Consider the following 22,119-nt stretch of genomic DNA (forward strand, 5'->3'; position numbering starts at 1 on the left):
AAAATTCTCCAACCATAGTAAAGTAAGCTATTTACATACACTTCATTCTAAATACAGGAAAGGACACGCATATCATTTATTTACAAGTTTTTTCACACAAATATTAACAACCAGACAACGAAAAAAAATCTGAGATTCATGTGTGCTTTGTATTAAAAACAATCTACACATTTTGCCAATATACCTACGTAATAGTCTCATAACAATGCCAAATACTTTAAATAGCTGTCAACATTTAAAGTACATTGCACTTCCTGGCTGCCAACAATGCTAGAACTCCTAAAACAAAGCCATTCCCTCAAGACTTACCTACACTAAAGAAATGAATGACTACAGCCTACTGTATTTTATCTGAACTTTAATCTGCAACAGTGCATCATATTCACAATAACCACTCTGGCTAGCAGAGCTGAAAAAAATCCAGTGGATCAGCAAAAGTAGGAAGCTCTTAGCCAAGTGTCATCAACTTTTGCAGAATCATTTCTCGCTTTTGTGGTTGTGAAGATAATCTCCTAAATGTAAACTAAAGGCCAGGTCTACACTAAAAAGTTAGGCTGACCCAGCTATGTCACTCAGAGATGGGAAATATCAATCAACATCGGCAACATCTGATCAACAGAAGAATTTGTTCAGTGACCTAGATACTGCCTGTCGGGAAGGTAGAATAACTACAGTGACAGGAGATCCCGTTGCTTTAATTAGCATCTACATTGAAGCGCTAAAGTGTTTTTAGTGAGGACATAGCCTGAGTAACCAATGCAGAACTGTCTTTCTTAATCTAGAGCCAAATGATTTTAGTGCCTATGCCGTTTTTCAGAACTTTGCCACACTTTCTGAAACAGTATTGAAAACAATTGTGTCCAGGTTACACTAATAAAGTTTTCAGGAGACAAAGAACTGATTTTAGCAACTGTTTGGTTTCCCAGTATAGACAGAACATGAAAAGTTCAGAGGGACTTTTGGACAATCTTATAAGTAACAACTATAAAGCTGAAGTCTAATAAATCTTAGAATGACTTCTCCTTCATTTATATTTGGACTAGTCATATATAAAAGTCTCAAGAAACCTGAAATACTTGTTTACACAAAAATCTATTATGTTTATTATGACATCAATTACTATGCAGGGTATGGAGAAGGAAATATATTAATCTGAAATGTTGTAGGATGTGTTAAACAAAAATGTATGCTTGGGTACGTTGTTGGAGAAAGACCAAAAAACACACACTGATAACTATTTTTTTTCGTAGGAGTCCAATGATCCCAGAGTGTCCAACTCTCTAAATGAGCTCTCCAGTCTAGACTGGAGACATCTATACTGACTATAATTGACTGTCAGAAGATTGAAGAAAGCTACTTTCATTTCATTGTGACAGTGAGTCCACCACAGCTGGGATTTCCTTTTGAAATATACTGTTTGAGTTGGGTTTACAATTCTTTGCCAACCAGTATTGTAAAGACCTCATTCTTCAACAGGAAGAAGACTTTATGCACCATGACAGAAATCAGAACCCCTTATCAGCGTGAGAAAAATTATCATCTGCTATAGAGAATGATGTAGAATGGTGATGGCTGACCATATGTTTACAAATCTTTTCTCTAAAAGGAATGCTCTGCCTAAGTTTTGAGTCCAACACACCTCCAATAAACAGAAACTATTGCCTGGATGTTACAATGTCTTTTCTCAGTTTATTCTGACATTATTTATATGTCGTAGTCTCTCAGAGAGAGCATATCTGGGATACAGCTGTCTTTTCTGAATGGAGTTTTTAATCAGAAAATTGTCTAAATTAATTAGGCAAGACAAAAATCCCTTGTCTCCTTCAATGTGCCACAACTACCGGAAGGCATTTCATAAAAACTTTTGGGGTGGTAGAAAGACCAAAAAGGAGGACTTTATATTAGACGTGATTTCCTTACACTACAAAATGTGATGGGATGAGATACAGAAATAAGAGAAATAATATCTTATGGACACCATATGGAATCAAAAACTATTTATAAATGAATTGAGCTTCCTAATGTTCAATAGGGACCTCTGTCTTTTTTTAGAATTAGAAAATACCTTGAATAAAAACATTTCCCTCTGAAACTGCTCAGCACTTCCTTTGTAGCATACGTGCTTGTAAAAAGAGAGGGAACTCTATTTTCAACATGATCTCATGAAAAGGAGGAGGAAGGATTCAGAACGGTCACAAACTGAAGTGCATTATCCATCGTGTACTCTCTCTAAAAATTACCCATCCAAAGTTATTGATTGCTGGTTGCCCTAAAAATGGCACAGGTTATCTGCAGTTGGGGTAGGAAAAGCTAAGGTGGGACCTGTTAAACACCTCTCTGTCCTCGTGTCAAAACTGAGGCTGTATTTGTGGTTTATTGGCTTCCACCAATGGAGTTTGGGGGTGGATGTGTACAGAATATAGAAAAGCCTTTCTGAAGGAAAGATAAAGTTTTTCTTTCGACATAGCTTGTGCTGAGGCAGGTGAAGATCAGATGGACTCTCTCATTCAGCAAAAAATCAGAGAGGAAGTATAATTCTGTTTCTAGAGAATGCACCCCAGGGGGTCATATATGGGGTGAGAAGTCTCCTCAATAGACAAAGGAAATCCCAGCAACACTGCCATCCTGTCAATTAGCTTGTGAAAGAAAACTGCATCCTCTGAGCAGAAAAAGAAGTTGTAATTCCCCCCACGGTAACATCTGAGGCTGTCTAATTCTCCAATTCATTATCTGTTTCATAACTTTGTTCAGCTATCCTCAGTTGTTCTTTCTTTAAAAGAGCATCCAGTAAGACAGTAGGCACTGGTTTTCTGAACGATGGACTAATCCAGAAACTGGATCGAATCCTTGCAGTCTCTCTCAAATCCTAGGTGGGAAAGATTCTTTATATAAAAAGGATACTCAAGCTCTCTATGTTGTCCAGGGAAGGGCCAGTATGGCCATCTCACCCACGGATGAACTTGCCACTCCAGCCAGAAGTCCATATTTGGATCCATGCAATAGAATTTAGGATAAGGATCTTTCATACACTTCTGTCGAAGTGTATTTCTCCTTATGACATGGGATTAGTTCAGATTCAAAGTCCAGTTACAGATTCAAACTTGTTTACGATCCCAACTGTAGAGGCTTATCAGTGATCCCATCTGCAGGACTGAAAATGGTGAAAGTACTTATTCAGAAATCCTGAAAGGGTCGTGGGTGGAGGAAAAAGGTAGAGAAATTCATATGTCTTTTACTCTTCCTTTTTGTCAGTGGTGGAGTATCAAGCATACATGACCGGAGTCATGGTTGTTACTCTGAATAAGCGTTTATCCGATGCTGCCAGACCTGACACATGAGGGTGCAGAGCCACGTGGTAGATTTGTGCAATCCCTGTAACAAACTGTTGGCAAGCCAGTTTGGAACCAGTACTCAGCTCCCTCTTTCTGTATCTGAGAATCTGTCTCCTTGTGCTTAGTCTTCAGTTTGGGAGTTCTAGAATCCAAATGGTCAGACCTGAAAGTATACAGAACATTTCTTGGTGCTTGTAACAGAATCCTTTCTCCTCACTGGATTCTTAGCCGCACTGGCAGACATGGTTCTGAAGAATTTCTCTCTCATGGACTGGCTCTGGATACAGAGACCGACAGTTGTGAGGGGTCTTCTGCTTTTAGGTTTTGGATCTGGTAATGTTGGATCCTGTCTCATAACTTTTGTAGAGCATGGAACTGAAGCTGCAGAAATTTTTGTGGCTTCTTGTCTCCTGAGGCATTAGGGACTGAAGCCAGTTTGTGGAATCTCTTAGATACTAGTGAAGTATCGGTTCTGGCAGCTGCCAATGCTTCCTGCACTAGTATAGCCTGCAGTTTCTTCTGTCACAGCATCCTTGCTTAGAATAAAAACAGAATATCTTGAACACCCTGACAGAGTCTATCATGTTCCTAGACATAAGTATGCACACTGGATGTCAAAAACACTAATGGACACTACATCTGTTAAATCCCAACCTCTTAATATTCAAATCTGTTATCTCAAAACTGAAGGATCGAATCTAATACTTCATTAAATATATATGTAAATGTAAAAAACTTAACGCTATTTAAAAATAACCATATACACTAATCAGCAAAGAGTCCTGTGGCACCTTATAGACTAACAGACGTATTGGAGCATGAGCTTTCATGGGTGAATACCCACTTCATCGGTATTCACCCACGAAAGCTCATGCTCCAATACGTCTGTTAGTCTACAAGGTGCCACAGGATTCTTCGCTGCTTTTACAGATCCAGATTAACACGGCTACCCTTCTGACACTATATACACAAACTATCCTAAAAGCCTATGCTAAAACTATTCAGAAGGCACTGAAATAGGAGGGCCTGAAAGTTTGTTTCTGAACTGACAGCTGGTTACGATAGAAAGGAACTGAGGCAGCTGGAGTACCTTGTCCCTTTTATAACCTCACCCTAATAATGTTCAGGAATGGTGAGAGAAGTGGGGGAGGGTAAACACACCAATGGGCACTGCTAGTTAGAGTTCCACTGTGTAAGCTGAATCTGGTCAGTGCATCCTGTTAATTGAAGTATACAGGGGACATGCAAAGAACAACTGGATTTACATCCATGACTACAAAATTGAAAGGCTAGTGCATTAAAGGGACAAGTTGTCACAACCACTCAATTTTAAATATAAAATTAGAAATCATTTCAGGGCCTGAATACAGAAATTGCAGTGGTTTAATTAAAGGCAAGAGATTAAACAGACTTACTTAAAACTTCTACAACTTTGCGTGTGTACACTTACTTTGGTTTAAACCAGGCTTATAGGCGCATACACACACAAAGCTGTAGAAGTTTACTTAAGGTGTGGCATTAAAAAGATTTTAGTTATACTGATGCAACCCTTGCAACCACTGGCCAATTCCTGTGGTTTTACAATCATGTTTGTTTTCCTATCTTTCTCACTTCTATTCCTGTGTGAAACACCTACACAGACGGGAAACTAATTAAGGGCCCAATCCTGGAAATATACAAGTAGCTTTACTCAGACAGCAAAATTACATATGTAAAATGTGCCTCGACTGATTATATAGGGAGACAAAAAGTGATTTGTAGATTGCTATCAAATACACAAGTAAAAACAATGAACAAAAAAATATTCTCACTTATAGTAATTTTATTTTTAATTACAATCAGTAAAAACATTCAAATACAAGTGATTTTTAAATTGAATTCATCTTTCTAACACTGTCACCCTCTACTAATTTTAAAATGGCAAGTGTTGAACATGTGACTTGTGTACTTTTGTTTCAAACCTTGCCCTAATTTGTCACAAGTTTTGCTCAATGTTTCATAATGTAGTTAAGATAACCTCCCTACACTCTAAAGTGAGCTAGAGACCAATTACTATTAATTTTAAGCAGGGCTCTATTTACTTACAGCAGCCAAGGATGTAAATTAGAACTAATTTTCATAGCCAGTTAATACATCTGTTACGATTAGCATGCTGACATGTGATACATGTTCCAGTCACAATGCGAGGCAAGTGAACACAGAAAATCAGCTCAATTTCATGCCATTTTGCTACTGAAAGCAAAAAAAAAAAAAAAAAAAAAAAAAAGACAGCCTTGTTTAAAAATCTTCTCCTATTTTTCTCAGCAACCATGGAAGCATTCATCAAAGACGTACAAGCATATGGGAAACTATCAAGGCTAAACCGGTTGGAGAGGTTGCTTGATTTAAAGAAGACTGAGTGTCTCTTGGATATCAATCCAATTAAAGATGATCTATAAAAACACTCCTAAAAGTGGCAAAAAGGGGGGCTGGGAATCTCCCCATCAGAATAACTAATAAAGAGAAATTAAACCCTTGCCCAAGAGTACAAAATGGGGCATTGTTGCAATATTTTAAGACATAAATATTAGACACTTATATGAACATTACATTTTCTGTTATGTAAATATCATGCATGCAACAGAACATACTCATGCACAATAAACTGCTTCTGATCCACACTTCTAATGCATTGTACAGAAAAGGCTGTCCATAGGATGTCACAAAATTTCTTAAACAGCACTGGTGTAGTAATAGCTTTATTATCCTAACCAATATTTTTAATTCTTTAACTCTCATTGTATGTCTACACTACCCACTGGATCATCAGGCAGCGATCAATCCAGTGGGGGTCGATTTATCGTGTCTAGTCTAGATGCGATAAATCAATCCCTGTGCGTTCTCCCGTGGACTCCTGTACTCCACCGCCACGACAGGTACAGGAGGAGTTGACGGGGGAGCAGCAGCAGTCGACTCACTGCGGTGAAAACACTACAGTAAGTTAATCTAAGTACGCAGACTTCAGCTACATTATTCACGTAGTTAAAGATGCATAACTTAGATCGATCTCCTCCTCCGACCGCTCCCCAGTGTAGACCAGGCCTCAGTTTTCCAAAGAGAAGTTGTAAATGAGAAATACTGTAGCCTGAAACATCTACAGAACATTTGTCTTTTCAGTAGATGTTATCTTGTCTTCCCTGCATTTTGCCCATAAAAAAAAAATCCTTGTTTTGAACCAAGTTCAGTCATTAAAATATTTGTACATAGTTCTTATTCCTATCTATACATGGTTTTCACTGAAATATGGAGGGCAGAATTTGATCCTTTGGATTTTCACTTGAAAAACTATAAACTTAAGTTTTTGATAAGCATAAAAAAAAGTTGATACCATGTTTCCCAAAACGTCTGTGTTAAAAAATAGGCTCAGTAAGAGTACCAAAATTTATTTTTTTAGCTAAGAAAAGAAAACCTTTTAAAAGTCAGTCTTCCAATAAAAATAACCTTAAAGTATCTTCCCTTTCTTTTATATTTTATATTTTGCAACGATATTTATACTTTACAAAGACTGTAGTTTACAATTTCTAAAATAGACTATTTTGTTCCTGTATACTACTTAAAATCTAATTATCACCAAGAACAGTTCGCCAACGATGGATAACTAGTATTTGCATAAGTCAAACCCTGTTTAAAAATATCTTCCACAAAAAGTTGCTGAGTTTTCAGCACAACTATTTTTATTTTGCACACTGAATTTAAAAGAGGACACACACATTCTCAGACTATTCCTCTGTGGCTACATATATAGTCATTGGCACAGAGAGACCGAAAGCGCAAGTATGATTGCAGTACAGAGGTTAGGGCACTGCCCCCACCACACACACACGGTCCAGTCGTACTGCTCTAATCACTCTATTTATCCACACTGGAATAGCTTCAACGAGAATGAGGGAGCTATACATCAGCATCTCTCATAGCTCAGTGGTTAGAGCACTTTACTGAAAGGCGGGAGAGCCCTGTTCAATTTATCTCCCAGCACTGGCAGAGGGGAGGGAATTGAATCTGGGTCTCCCACATGCCATGTCAGTGCTTTAACCACTGGGCTAAAAGTTGTAAGATGGGCACCATGACCCCACTTCCTGCACTCCTCCCCCACAAATTCTGAATAGGGCCTGATCTAGTCAGCAGCCTCTGATCACACCTACCGCGCTGGGCTCTGCACGACAACCAAATACCTATCTTTTCTTGGTTTGTGTATCACTCTGGAGCCTAGGAAGGAGACAGGCATCTGGGTCTAAACAGCTACAGTTCTACTGGCATAGCACAACCTTATTTGTATTATTTAAAAACTTGATTTTTTTATTTTAAAGAAAACAAAATTGCAGCTCTCTTTCATCTTTATCTGCATGTTGTAGTACATAGGGAAAAAAGCCTCTCCAAGCTCAGCCAACCTGTGTATTTCAGACACCAAACCAGACTGTCTCCAAAAATCCCTAGTTCTGATATATAAAACACAGAAGAAGATTAATATACTTTATACTTATACACTTCATCATTAACACAGTCACATCACAGCAAATTCAATCCTAGTTGACACAGACACACACAAAAAAGGTGGGAATAAATACATAATAATTTTTCACTAGTCTATACTATGTAAGATAACAAGAACAATTTTCTATAAAAGACCTTGGTTTACAATAAAGTTTTTTAAAAAAATCTCCTTTCACCATCAAATTAAAATCTACCCACAGACCTGATGATTTCAAAAAATACTATAATATTGTAGGTACTAAAAATCTGGAACATTTAGAAAATGCAGATTTACAATTAAAAGCTCTTGCCTCCAATTCTGCCTGTAAAGTAAACAATTTTTCTCAAGTATCAGGAGGTACCCGTTAGTCTGTATCCACAAAAACAACAAAGAGTCCGGTGGCATCTTAAAGACTAACATTTATTTGGGCATAAGCTTTTGTAGGTAAAAAAAACATCTGAAGAAGTGAAGGATTTTTTACCCACAAAAGCTTATGCCCCAAAAAATCTGTTAGTCTCCACTGGACTCCTTGTTGCAATTTTTCTCATCATAGTTTGACAATTTCACTTGAAAATGTTTCTTACTCGTAGTTATTAGCAGCCTCACTCCTCCCAGTCACATTCTCCCTACCCCTAAAGTCTCCTACTCCAAGTGGACCACTCTTCACTGATGCCAGGGAACAACCACTCACAGTTTAAAGTTTAACAGTTGATAATAATGCTCTGATGAGACACCTGCAATAAGGTAGGTGGAAGCATGAAAAGGACTCTCAGCCAGGGAGCTAAGGAGGTTCAACAGTCACGTGAGCTGTCACCTTTGACAGTTTACACCTTGAATCATCAGCCAAAGTATGGATATAAGGACATATTAAATAGACCAACGGCGAGTAGCTTGGATGCAGCTGGTGCTACGCAGTGAGTGAAGGACACTAATTGAGTGCGCTAGTGCACAACACACAAGCCTTCACTGTCTGGAAACTGCTCTACGTCAAATTTCTGAGACCTCAACTCTATCTCTGCCTGCCCACCCAAATCCTAAACGCACACAGAGTATTAGCAGTGAATAGGATAAATCTTCTTTGCTCCATACGTCTTGGATAAAAATTTGTCAAACACTGACTACAAACTGAAAAATACAGTTCACTGAACCCCAAATAATAGGCTCTGATTCTGTGTAAGATCATGGAACCACAAAGCCTGAGAGTTAGGATTTCTATAGGGAAAAGTCTGATGAGTTATTAGATTATTTATAAAGGACCAATTACAAGACTATGTACACTAAAACTGAGTGACTGGAAAAGATTCTAATAAGATGGTTTGGCCTCACTCAGGATAAATACATTCATATCATAACAGAAGATTAACCACTGGAGTACTTATAGATAAGGCTCACAGAAGTAACGGATTCTGTGACTTTCTGACCTCTCTGTGGCCTCTGCAGCGGCCGGTGTGCCTGGCCCAGGGCTGCTGAGCAGCTGGGGTGGCCCCTGAGCCAGGTGCACCCACTGCTGGGGCAGTCTCAGGCCTGGTCTACACTATGTGTTTATACCGATTTTAGCAGAGTTAAACAGATTTAACGCTGCACCCGTCCACACAACGAGGCCCTTTATATAGATATAAAGGGCTCTTTAAACCGGTTTCTGTACTCCTCCCCGACGAGAGGAGTAGCGCTGAAATCGGTATTACCATATCGGATTAGGGTTAGTGAGGCCGCAAATCGACGGTATTGGCCTCCGGGCGGTATTCCACAGTGCACCATTGTGAACACTCTGGACAGCAATCTGAACTCGGATGCACTGGCCAGGTAGACAGGAAAAGCCCCACAAACTTTTAAATTTCATTTCCTGTTTGGCCAGCGTGGAGAGCTCACCAGCACAGGTGACCACACAGAGCTAATCAGCACAGGCAACAATGCAGTCTCCTGAGAATCGAAAAAGAGCTCCAACATGGACCGCACGGGAGGTACTGGATCTGATCGTTATAAGGGGAGAGGATTCTGTGCTAACAGAACTCCGTTCCAAAAGACGAAATGAAAAAACATTTGAAAAAATTTCCAAGGCTATGATGGAGAAAGGCTACACCAGGGACTCAGTGCAGTGCAGAGTGAAAGTTAAGGAGCTCAGACAAGCCTACCAGAAAACCAAAGCAGCAAACGGAAGGTCCGGAGCAGGGCCGAAAACATGCCACTTCTACGCTGAGCTGCATGCAATTCTAGGGGGGTCCGTCACCACTACCCCACCCCTGTCCGTGGATTCCGAGGTGGGGGTGGTAATCTCAGCCATGGCTGAGGATTCTGCAGACGGGGAAGATGAGGAAGAGGAAGAGGAGGATGAGCTTGCAGACAGCATACAGCATTCCGTTCTCCCCAACAGCCAGGAGCTTTTTCTCACCCAGACAGAATTACCCTCCCAGCCCTCCCAAGCCAGTAGCCCAGATAATGAAGCCACGGAAGCAACCTCTGGTGAGTGTACCTTTGTAAATACAAAACATGGTTTAAAAGCAAGCGTTTTTTAATGATTGATTTGCCCTGAGGACTTGGGATGCAATCGCGGCCAGTACAGTTATTGGAAAAGTTTGTTAACATGTCTGGGGATGGAGTGGAAATCCTCCAGGGACATCTTCATGAAGCTCTCCTGGAGGTACTCCAAAAGCTTTTGCAGAAGGTTTCTGGGCAAGGCAGCCTTATTCCGTCCACCATGGTAGGACACTTGACCACGTCATGCATGTAGCAAGTAATCTGCTATCATTGCATGACAAAGCCTAGCTGCGTATGGTCCCGGTGATTGCTGGCATTCAAGCAACATTTGCTCTTTATCTCGCTGTGTTATCCTCAGGAGAGTGATATCATTCATGGTAACCTGGTTGAAATTCAGGAATTTAATTAAGGGGACAGAGATGGCCATTTCTACTGGGCTGTTTGCCTGTTGCTTAAAAGAAATCCTTCCTTGCAGGTAGCCAAGCGGGGGGGGGGGGGGGGGGGGGGGGGGGGGGGGGGGGGGGGGAGGGGGGGGAAATGGCGCTGAGCTTTTTTGCGTTTGGCTAGCAGGATCTTACCTGCTACCAGCCACGCGGTGGGGGGAGGAGGGGTGATTCGCAGTGATCTTCCATGATACCAGGCATGCAGTTGGGGAGGAGGGTAAAGTGATCATCCCAGAGAATTGGATGGGGGGGTGGTTTCTGCTGCTGCATGTTAACAGGAAATAAGCAGCACTGAACGGGATTTGCTTGGTATTTGGGAAAGGAGGGCACTGTGTATATGAAGGTTGCAGAAGCCGAAAGACAATGGCTTACCATGGCCGCATGCAAGCTGAATTCTGATGCCCAGACCTGCGTCTGAGAGATCTCTAACACCAGAGCCGCAGGCACTCAATATTAAGATGCAAAATGTGACCTTGTAGTGAAATCACATGTGCTATGTAAGGTGAATAGTGTTGTTCACTGTGAAAGAGTATAACCATTGTTCTGTAAAATGTATCCTTTTAAATACTTCTCTCCCTTTTTTACCTCCCTCATGCAGCTGCAAATTTTTCAAGCCTCCCTACTCCATCCCAAAGGCTATCTCAGATAAGGTGGAGGAAAAAAAAAAAAAGACGCAAGACGAAATGTTCTCGGAAATCATGGAAGTAACTCGCAATGAAAGAGCTCATCTGAATGAGTGGAAGGACGTGGTATCAAATTACAGGAAAGATGCCAGTGAACGTGAGGACAGGAGGGACCAACATGAGGAGAGAGGAGAGACACTCATAATGAGAGGTGGCGGCAGGAAGATCAGAGGTGGCGGGATGCAACGCTGGGACTGCTGCGTGATCAAACTGACATCCTCCGATGTCTGGTGGAGCTTCAGGAACAGCAGCAGGGTCACAAAGTGCCGCTGCAGCCCCTGTGTAACCACCTTCACCACGCACCATGTTCCATATCTTCCTCACCCAGACATGTAAGAACGCGTGGGGGAAGGCTTCGTGCACCTGCCCACTCCACCCCCGTGGACAGGCCAACCAAAAGGCTGTCATTACTTTGAAATGTTTTTAGTGGTCTTTTCCTTCCCTCCTATCCTCCTCCCAAACCACAACCAGGATACATTGTCAGTTCTCTCCCTCTTTTTATAATGATTTTTTAATAAAGAATACATGATTTTTAAAACGATATAGTGACTTTATTTCCTCAAGCAAGCTGTAATCGAAGGGAGACGGTGGGTTACTTATAAGGAATGAGTCAATCGGGGGGGGGGGGGAGGTCAAAGGGAAACACACACAAAGTCACACCGTACCCTGGCCCGTGATGAAACTCGTTTTCAAAGCTTCTCTGATGCGCACCGCTTCCCAATGTTCTCTTCTAATCGCCCTGGTGTCTGGCTGCGCGTAATCAGCGGCCAGGTGATTTGCCTCAGCCTCCCACCCTGCCATAAAGGTCTCCCCCTTACTCTCACAGAGATTGCGGAGCACACAGCAAGCAGCAACAACAATAGGGACATTGGTTTGGCTGAGGTCTGAGCGAGTCAGTAATGTGCGCCAGCGCGCCTTTAAAAAGGCCAAATGCACATTCTACCACCATTCTGCACTTGCTCAGCCTGTAGTTGAACAGCTCCTGACTAGTGTCTAGGCTGCCTGTGTATGGCTTCATGAGCCATGGCATCAAGAGATAGGCTGGGTCACCCAGGATAACGACAAGCATTTCAACATCCCCAACTGTTATTTTCCGGTCTGGGAAGTAATACCCTTGCTGCAGCCGTTTAAACAGAGTAGTGTTCCTGAAGACGCGAGCGTCATGAACCCTTCCTGGCCACCCCGCGTGGATGTTGGTGAAACGTTCCTTGTGATCCACCAGTGCTTGCAGCACCATGGAAAAGTACCCCTTGCAGTTTATGTACTAGGTGCCCTGGTGCTCCGATGCCAAGATAAGGATATGGGTTCCATCTGTCGCCCCCTACACAGTTAGGGAATCCCATTGCACCAAAGCCATCCACTATGACCTGCACGTTACCCAGAGTCCAAACTTTTCGTAGCAGCAGCTTAATGACTGCTTTGGCTACTTGCATAACAGCAGCCCCCACAGTAGATTTTCCCACTCCAAATTGATTCCCGACTGACCGGTAGCTGTCTGGCGTTGCAAGCTTCCAGAGGGCTATTGCCACTCGTTTCTCAACTGTGAGGGCTGCTCTCATCTTGGTATTATGGCGTTTCAGGGCAGGGGAAAGCAAGTCACAAAGTTCCATGAAAGTGCTCTTACGCATGCGCAAGTTTCGCAGCCACTGCGAATCGTCCCAAACCTGCAAAACTATGCGGTCCCACCAGTCTGTGCTTGTTTCCCGGGCCCAAAATCGGCATTCAATGGCTAGAACCTGCCCCATTACCAGCAGGATCTCCAAAGTGCACGGGCCCGCGGTTTGAGAGAATTCAGTGTCCATGTCCTCATCACTCTCGTCACTGCACTGCCGTAGCCGCCTCCTCCTCGCCTGGCTTTGCAGGTCCTAGTTCAGCATAGACTGCACAAGAATGCGCAAGGTGTTTACAACATCCACGATTGCAGTCTTCATCTGAGCAGGGTCCATGCTTGCTGTGCTATGGCGTTTGCACAGTTCACCCAGGAAAAAAGGCGCAAAACGGTTGTCTGCTGCTTTCACGGAGGGAGGGGTGAGGCTGTACCCAGAACCACCCGCGACAACGTTTTTTGCCCCATCAGACACTGGGCTCTCAACCCAGAATTCCAAGGGGAAGAGGAGACTGTGGGAACTATGGGATAGCTACGGAATAGCTACCCACAGTGAAACGCTCCGGAAATCGATGCTAGCCTCGGACCATGGACGCACACCGCCGAATTAATGTGCCTAGTGTGGCCGCATGCACTCGACTTTATACAATCTGTTTTACAAAACCGGTTCATGTAAAATCGGAATAATCCCGTAGTGTAGACATACCCTCAGACTCCCCCCACCCCATATTCCCCAAGCAGAAGGAGTTTGGGTATGAGTGGAGCTCAAGACTGGGCGCGGTGCTTACCTGGGGGTGGGGCAGCTCCCCAGAAAGATGACAGAAACTCTTCTCTTTCTGCTCCTAGCTCCATGTGTTACCTTCACCTGCAGGTACTGCCCTCACAGCTCCCATTGGCCGCAATTCCCATCCAATGGGAGCTGCAGAACCAGGGCTTGGGGTGGAGTGGAGGCAGCACATGGAGCTGGGGTCGCTGCTTCCCAGGTGCCAGGTACAGACCCTGTCCCAACCACCCCGCCCCACAACTCCCCGCCAGGAGCGCCCGTGGCAGGACCTCCCAGGCCACACCCTCCTCCCCAGCACCCGCACACACACCCAGCACCCATGGAACCCCCTCCCGCCTCCAGGCTGCTCCTCAAGTTTTAATCAGGGGTATATAGTAGCAGTCATGGACAGGTCATGGGCCGTGAATTTTTGTTTACTGCCCGTGACCTGTCCATGACTTTTACCAAATATACCTGTGATTAAAACGTAGCCTTACTTATAGATGCTTACTGGATTCAGCATCACAAAATGCACTCAAATGAAAGTAACGTCTATTCAACGTTACTATTTAAAACAAATTAATTTTTAGCACAATCCAGACAGATTTTTTTAAATGGACACTGAGGGACTCTTGAAAACTTCCTTTTGGAGTAAGCATAGGGTCTAGACCAGGGGTTCTCACAAAATTTTTTGGTAGCCTCAGAATGCCATTCACAATTTTTCCTAATACTCAATTAACTTTAGGAAAACAAATAAATATGCATATATACATGCCCAAATCATTGTAATTTATTTATGCAGGGTTTCTTCACAGACTCAATAATAAAAATAATTACAGTTTTCTCTGTTCTTTACTGGACCAAAACAGAACAGAATCAAATAATGTGTTTTGCATGTTCCTGTCCCTCGTTATTGCTTCTTTTGCCTTTTTTTTTTTTTTTTTAAGACTTGCTAATAAGTAACTCTCTTTCTGTGAAAAAGTGATATTTGTATTTTATTAATACACCTATATCTCAATATAACGCTGTCGTTGGGAGCCAAAAAATCTTACCACATTATTGGTAAAACCATGTTACATTGAACTTGCTTTGATCCACCAGAGTGTAAACAGGTACAATTCTAACTGAAATCTATGGAATGTATTCATTGGTGGTTTACACCATCATCTAAGTGGATTTGGCAACTGATGTAAGTAACAACTATCTGGCATCCAATGGCTGTGCAAAATTCATGTAACTAGGATGTGGCAAAGATGACAAAAACAACAGGGAAGGGAACCAACGGTAGGGTACACAATGAAACAGTCACCCCACCGCACCGTCTTCCAGCCTCCAATTAGTAACTTTTCTTCCTACACTCTCCTTCTCCCATGATGCAGAACTACAAATTACTACTACCTATGGCCTAGATTTAGACCTATATTGCAGTTACCTCGCATCAGTCCACTTGGACAAAGAGTTCTTCAACCTGGCACACCTGAGCAACAGAGGATACTTTAAAAAAAAAAACACAACAACAAACCCAGACTATGCTAAATGGATATAAGCAACTAAAACAGATTTAAGAGTGCCAACACAGGAGAGACACACAGATTCAGCTAAATACATTTCAAAACAGATTTAGTTAAATTGGTAAAATGTGTGAGCGCAGATCAGAAGGCATAGAGGGAATTTACTTCCGCGGGGCCCAAGTCATGAAGCCACTTTCTCTTCAAATCAAAGTTGGTTTTGTTTTATTTTATTTTATTTTTTTAAAGAAATCAAAGATATGCAAGTTGCAGCTGATAATGAATGTACATGCAGTCTCATCTTTACATACCCTAGGCTATGTTCTCAGGACAGCTATTAACATACTGCGAGTAACCCAAGGGCTGTCTTCTGAGTTAGTTATGCCTTCACTCTTTTCTAAAAAAAAGTAAGCAGTTAAAAATATATCATGATTTGACTACATTCAGTATTGAGTAGTCTTAGAAAGACATCCTAGAACAAGACAAAATATTTTAAATATTTTTCTATTTCACACTAATGATTTATGACAAATTGACTTCAAGTTCATTTCAGAACAAGATTCATAGACTCATAAGGAAGCCAAATCTGTCCTGTAAAAAGAGGCTGCAAGAGCTAGTTTAGAGGCACTCCCCAGAAGAACATAGATCCCTTGGTTTGCAGCAAGGAAAAAGATAGTGGAGGAAATTCATCCCTGTGTTGGCACTGAGTCAGGTACAGAGATGGAAAGGGAGTTTGTCTGCTCCACCCAAATGCTGAGTTTACCAATGGGTAGTTCAACCCACAGCATAGGTGAAAGTAGCCCTGAAGGCTGCCTTTACTGCAATGGGCCCTTTGGACTGCTGTGCTATTAGGGAATAAAAGGAATATAGGAACACACCAACCACATCCTTTCACCCCTTGAATCCCCTAGAGGGCAGGGACATAAAAATGGTAAAGCCAGATCTGTTCCTGCTGAGGAAACTGACAGCTGTTTTGTGGCCAGTTTATGTCAGCTATGCCAGTGTTTCCCTCTGCCAAAACACAATCTCTTTTATTGGAGGGTGAGGGAGGAGAAAAGATTAAGTACACAGGACGAACATATATGCTGTACACAAGCCTGTATGTTATCAGGAAGGAGAAAACTGACATTCCCAGGTACTATCCAAGTTAGATAAGACAACTAACTGCAGCTCGTAAAATCAAAAACTCTCCCCCTTAATTGGAAAGGACAAAAACCAAGTTAATTTTGTGTCTTGTTAGTTTGGGCATTTAAAGGATGTTTATCCAAGGCCATAATTTATAACTATAACAACATTCTTTGCAGTAGCACCACCTCTCTGAGGTGTTTGCCTCTGCCTTCACTTCCAAGTACAGCCAAGCAACAGCTGTGGCTAGCATTTTTTCTATTTGGTCATTTAGTCCTGCTCTGAGTAAACAACATGGAGGTAAAAACACTTACTTCTCTACACTAGTGCCCCAGTAAAAGTGCAATGGTAGAAGATTTTGCAATAAAAGAGGCTAGTGTAAATAATGTCAAGTTCAACTTTGTCTCACACTATCACGTTACTTTAGTAATTTCCTGTACGTCTCGTTTGTGAGACCATCACTTCACCATCATTAAAATCTTAGATGGAACTGTATCCACAACAGGAAACTGAAAATCGATTGAAGTGTGGTTACACCCATCCTCCTTCATAAACACAATGCAAAAATAATTGTGTCCATGGTGAACTCCCAATTAGTTTGTATTATGGTTGTGACGTTGTACCCCACAAGGCTTCATGGGAATAAGCTAATGAATGTATATATAATATAACTGGAATATGTTTTATGCTATATATGCCATGCAACATATCTATGTAAAGGTTATGATCTACTGAATACATTCCTCCTATTTGTATGCATGTATCATTTTTGTACTTGAAGTTAGGAATATTGGCTGTATACTTGCTTGATTTCTATTGAGAAAGAAATGTGCAAATTAAATGCCCAATCAAGAACCACTTAAGCCAACAATGAATTCGAAGATGCCAATCCATATTGACGTTTTCCCAGGAATGTGGCTTGGCTGGTAAGAAACTCAGTCATGATGGACATGTGATTGTCCATGGGACTCCAAAAATCCATCTTGGAGCTGGACTTTGCATAGGAGAAACGAGGGGGTCTCTTTAAGCCTGTGGAAGACCCCTCCATTTTTGTCTTCAGCTGGCTCAATAGATAGCCTCTCCACCCTCAAAGTATACCTGAAAGAAACTGGAACAAAGGACAGTAACTACAGGGGGTGTGAGTGATTGCTGGACCCAGACTAGAAGTAGACTAGTCTGTAAAAGGAAGTTTACTGGAACTGGTGAGGTTTTATCTGTATTCAGTTTTCTTGCACATAGACTTGCGTGTTCTATTTTATTTTATTTAGTAATTCACTTCGTTCTGTCTGTTCCTACTTGGAACCACTTAAATCCTACTCTCTGTATTTAATAAAATCACTTTTTAATTAACCCAGAGTATGTATTAATACATGGGGGTGGGGGACAGCTGCGCATCTCTCTATCAGTGTTATAGAGAGCAAAGAATTTATGAGTTTACCCTGTATAAGCTTTACGCATGGTAAAACGGATTTATTTGGGGTTTAGATCCCATTGGGAGTTGGGCATCTGAGTGTTAAAGACGAGTATCCTGTGTCTATGTTGGAGCAGACTGGCGTGTCTGGCTCTGCAAGACAGGGGGCTGAAGTCCCAGACTGGCAGGGAAAGCGGGGCAGAAGTAGTCTTGGCACATCAGTTGGCAGTTCCCAAGGGGGTTTCTGTGATCCAACCCGTTATAATGGTCTTTTCTTTGTTTATGGCCCTTGCCTCTACTTCAAGTATTTGGCAAGTTGCTTTAACAATATATGCAGCAGAGCATTGCACAAGACGCGGAGATGTCACATAAATGTTATGCTGAGACATTTCCACAAGTAACGAAAAACTTCCCTCAGCTGCATCCTTCAATAATTCTGATTCTGGCAGAAAGAGTGGGAAGACTGGGAGCAGAAATCTCAACTACTACTTGGATAGGAGAAAGAATTCATTGGACTGCTATTTTATGCCAAAGCATACCATCTCCTTGGTATGTCTTCCTGGCCCCAAAGCCCTTTCAAGTTTTATTTCCCTTCATTTTTTAATCTCTGCTGTGATTGTTCAAAGCCATTACACCTCTGACATTCTTAAATATCAGAAGTACGTTTCTTTCCCTTGTAATATGCAAACAATATGTAAGTAACTTGTCACACTCTAAATTTATTTTCTTAATTTAAAGGCAGATTTAAGACTCATACAATACAATATTAAATACCCCTAAACAGGATAAGAAGCTGTAAATATAGAACAGCACTTACACTGTCACTGTAGAGTTCTCTCTCTGTTCCCCAAGCCTGGAAAATGTGTCATCTCCTCATTGGTTTCTCAAAGTCTTTTCTGTTACCACAAGCAAATTAGAGAAAAAGCCACTTTTGTTAAACCAAACCCACACCTCTCTGGATTGTCAGTATGTTAGAATCTGCTGTCACCTGCATCTCTTTAAAATCACCTCCTTTCTGATCCTTGAGGTTATTTTCATAGTGAAGCCCTTATTGTGACGCTTTCTGGAATAAGAACCGTTTGACCAAAACCTTAAGCTATAGATAGGATTCCAAACACCCTTTCTCCTTCTCCATCACTCACAAGAGATTTTCTCCCACTGTCACATATTTGGAGCAGCTTGCAAGATATTTCTTGCGCATCAGTCTACTCTGACCCTTTTGTCAGAGACTACATATCAGGAATTTAATTTCCCTCTCTAGACTTCAAGGGTCTCTCCAATTCCTCCTTGCACTAGTCCTTGGTCATATATACCTGACACTTTGCAAAGATGTTTACCCAGTTCTGATTTATTATACAAGACTATCTTTCCTCTATAATCACTTGTGGGAAAGCTACCACTTTCCTGTATGTGATATCCATCTCAATTTTTTAAGATAATACTCTTATGCCCATTTTCCTGGCTAAATTGGTTTAAGAGACTTCTTGGTTCCTCCATTCCTTTTCATATGCTTATTAGGAGGGTCTAGTCACTACAGTAGACTCAGTCCATTTTTGCCTCTTACCACTTTCTCTGGGTGATTTTCTTCACCCAATGTTTCAGCTGTTAAATTCATTGTCTTACAAAGGTAGCATTTTTTGCATTAGTAACCCCTCTTACCAAGATTTCTACCTTTTAATCAAATCGAAGTTATTGATAGGTATCACATTTTCTGTTACAGCTATATTTACACTAACCTCAGATCCTCCATCACTGCAAATAGTAACAGTGGTAATAACCAGAAGAACACTAATAAGGTAGAGCACTAGTCTTAAACCTGCTCAGAGCAAAATTAGATGACAGAGGTAAAAATGCTGACGGATGCCTCAATCCAACCTACACTAGTCTTCCCACCATTACTACCAGGAGTAGGGCAATGAGGAGATATTTCTAGCCCACTACAAAAAGGCACTAGTCTGGACAAAACTTTAGTAATCTATGTAGTTTCCAAGCTCAGTTTCCAGTTAATATCAGGATGTGGCAAATGCTGGAAGAACACTTTGAATGTGCTCATGTAGACAAGTCAAAAAGATAGTGATGGATGTCAGACTGGTTTAATTAAGCTGCTGAAAGTAAGTTTAATTAAACATGTTATAAAGATGGCTCTGTTCACTGAATCTCTGTCTATGCTACCAATCCAACTGGATTCAATGTTGTTGGAAATTACCATCATATAGGCAAGGCCATGGGGCTTGCATCAAACTACTAAATGACAGAACCAGTTACAATCACAATTTGGATGACTTTGCTTTCCAGGGCGGGTCTGCACTGGGGCTGGCGGGGAGGGGTGCCTCTCCACACCGGGGCGGGTCCATGCTGAGGGAGAGGAATCTTTCCCTGCCACAGCCCTGAGCCCCTGCACAGGGCTTAATGGGCAACTGTGCAGCTTAGAGGGAACTTAGCTTGTGGTTGCATAGATGATCTTCCAAACGTGAACCAATGAAATGCCGCTTCTGAGCCTGTAGACAAGTTCAAGTGCATCCACTGATGCTCAGAACTCTCCCTAAAAACAGCAGAGTAAATATGCCTCCCCTACCACAACGATCCATTTTACAGCTATTATTCGGAACACTGACAGAAAATTACACAATTCATGCAAATCTGCTTTCTCTGCTGCTTAGAAAAGCTGAATATATATGGGGTAAGAGCTCTGGGGAAAAAACAAAACAATTGGAAGGAGGAAAATAGAGGTCCTTCTTTCCAGCAGCGCACACACCCTCACTCACACACGAGAATCACAGGAGTGAGGGAAGAAGAAGCAACCCTTTCTCCTTCACAACAACCAGAAGGGGATTTAAAGGTGACCTGCAAAGGAAAAAGAAAAAACCACTACCGGGCTTATACTCTTTTTTCCAAAAAAATATTCTTTTTAAATTTACATTAAGAAGTTGGGTCTTGGCTAAGTTGGAAAACTAGTGAAATAACTTCAATAACTATTTAACTTCACTGATTTAATACTTGGGATACAGAAAAAGATTCAATGCTCTTTCCCTTTCAATTAAGGTGTTGGAGCCTTCAATAAACATCCTTGAGACCTACCAGAAGTATTCCAGCAAAATCAAGGAGGACAGACTTGACATTCCTAGTATTTGTAAAGCAAAAACAAAGTATTTATCCAGGTCTGCCTGACAGCATAAAGGAGCAAAAACAAACAACCTACAAGCCCAATCTTAATAAAAATTCTTTATAGCCTTCTCTAAAGTTTCAGGCACTCTCTTACTACAAAAGGTTTATACAAGATTGAGCCCCTGGTAAGAATCCAAACATTTTCCAGATTCCAGCAGTTGTGGAGATGAGAAGGAGCGTGCACACTGTCACTGGATTTGTTGCTTTTTCACATCAGGCTTTGGTTTAATTCTCTAAGTGTCCTCTAATGAGGCCACGTGTTAACTTCCCCTCATAGTTTCCTAAATTCTTGAGGGAAAAGCTTTTCAGTACTTCCATCTGACAGTGAGAAATTTCAAGAGATGTTATTAGACCCCCGCCCCAAGATACGCCCTTCAAATTATATAGCCTAACAAGACAAAATCTAATCCCTTAAAAATAAAAAAATAAAAAATCTTGCTTCAGAATATTTACCCAGAAACCTCTCACAAAACACATTTCTTCACTAGAATGCTGCAGCATATCATAGCCTGTTTTCACAGCAAGGCTGACCAAGTTCTACAGTGAAGAGAGCTGTAAGCTATCTGCAAAATCTCCTGTGTAATATTGAAAGACCTTTCTCTATAAACCTATGGCTACAGGATTTTCTGAAATCCAAATACACAAGGAGTTTACTTATTGAACACCTCTGAGTAAATCTTGATGAAATTCCTTCATCTTCTGTTTCATTGCTTTTCTCCAGAATTAATAAGAATAAAACTTTGCAACCAAAAATACTGTTTTGTGATAAAACGCTTCGTTTAAGACTATTAAGTGCTGCTATATTTCAAAAAAGTAGCGAATGACTGGGCAGTTAATATTAACCACAAGCTAATATGGACTCTTGAGCCTACCATTGAAATCTGACTTCAGTTCAGCATGGAGTCAGCAAAATCTCTCTTACAGGAGACAACACAAATCTTGAGCATAAGGAAATGCTACAGAAATTTAGGAAACCTGGATTACTGTCAAGATATATAGCCAGCGCATTTTGCGCATTTTGGCCAACTGGATATATGCATCTGATATATATTCATGTGATCAAGATGTCATTCAGATGGAAAAGTGGAGATTCAAAAA

At 41.4% G+C, this 22,119-nt stretch overlaps 1 protein-coding gene and 1 long non-coding RNA gene across 7 annotated transcripts in view; both read right to left on the minus strand.

The window, feature by feature from the left end:
• Positions 1-22,119, minus strand: part of LOC127043773 (uncharacterized) — a 489,959-nt gene that overhangs the window by 437,559 nt on the left and 30,281 nt on the right. The gene's annotated exons all lie outside the window — the stretch shown is intronic.
• The window catches only part of EZH2 (enhancer of zeste 2 polycomb repressive complex 2 subunit), an 85,238-nt gene that overhangs the window by 46,481 nt on the left and 16,638 nt on the right, over positions 1-22,119 (minus strand). The gene's annotated exons all lie outside the window — the stretch shown is intronic.

The sequence above is a fragment of the Gopherus flavomarginatus genome, chromosome 2, assembly GCF_025201925.1.
Source record: "Gopherus flavomarginatus isolate rGopFla2 chromosome 2, rGopFla2.mat.asm, whole genome shotgun sequence".
Lineage (NCBI taxonomy): Eukaryota > Metazoa > Chordata > Testudines > Testudinidae > Gopherus > Gopherus flavomarginatus.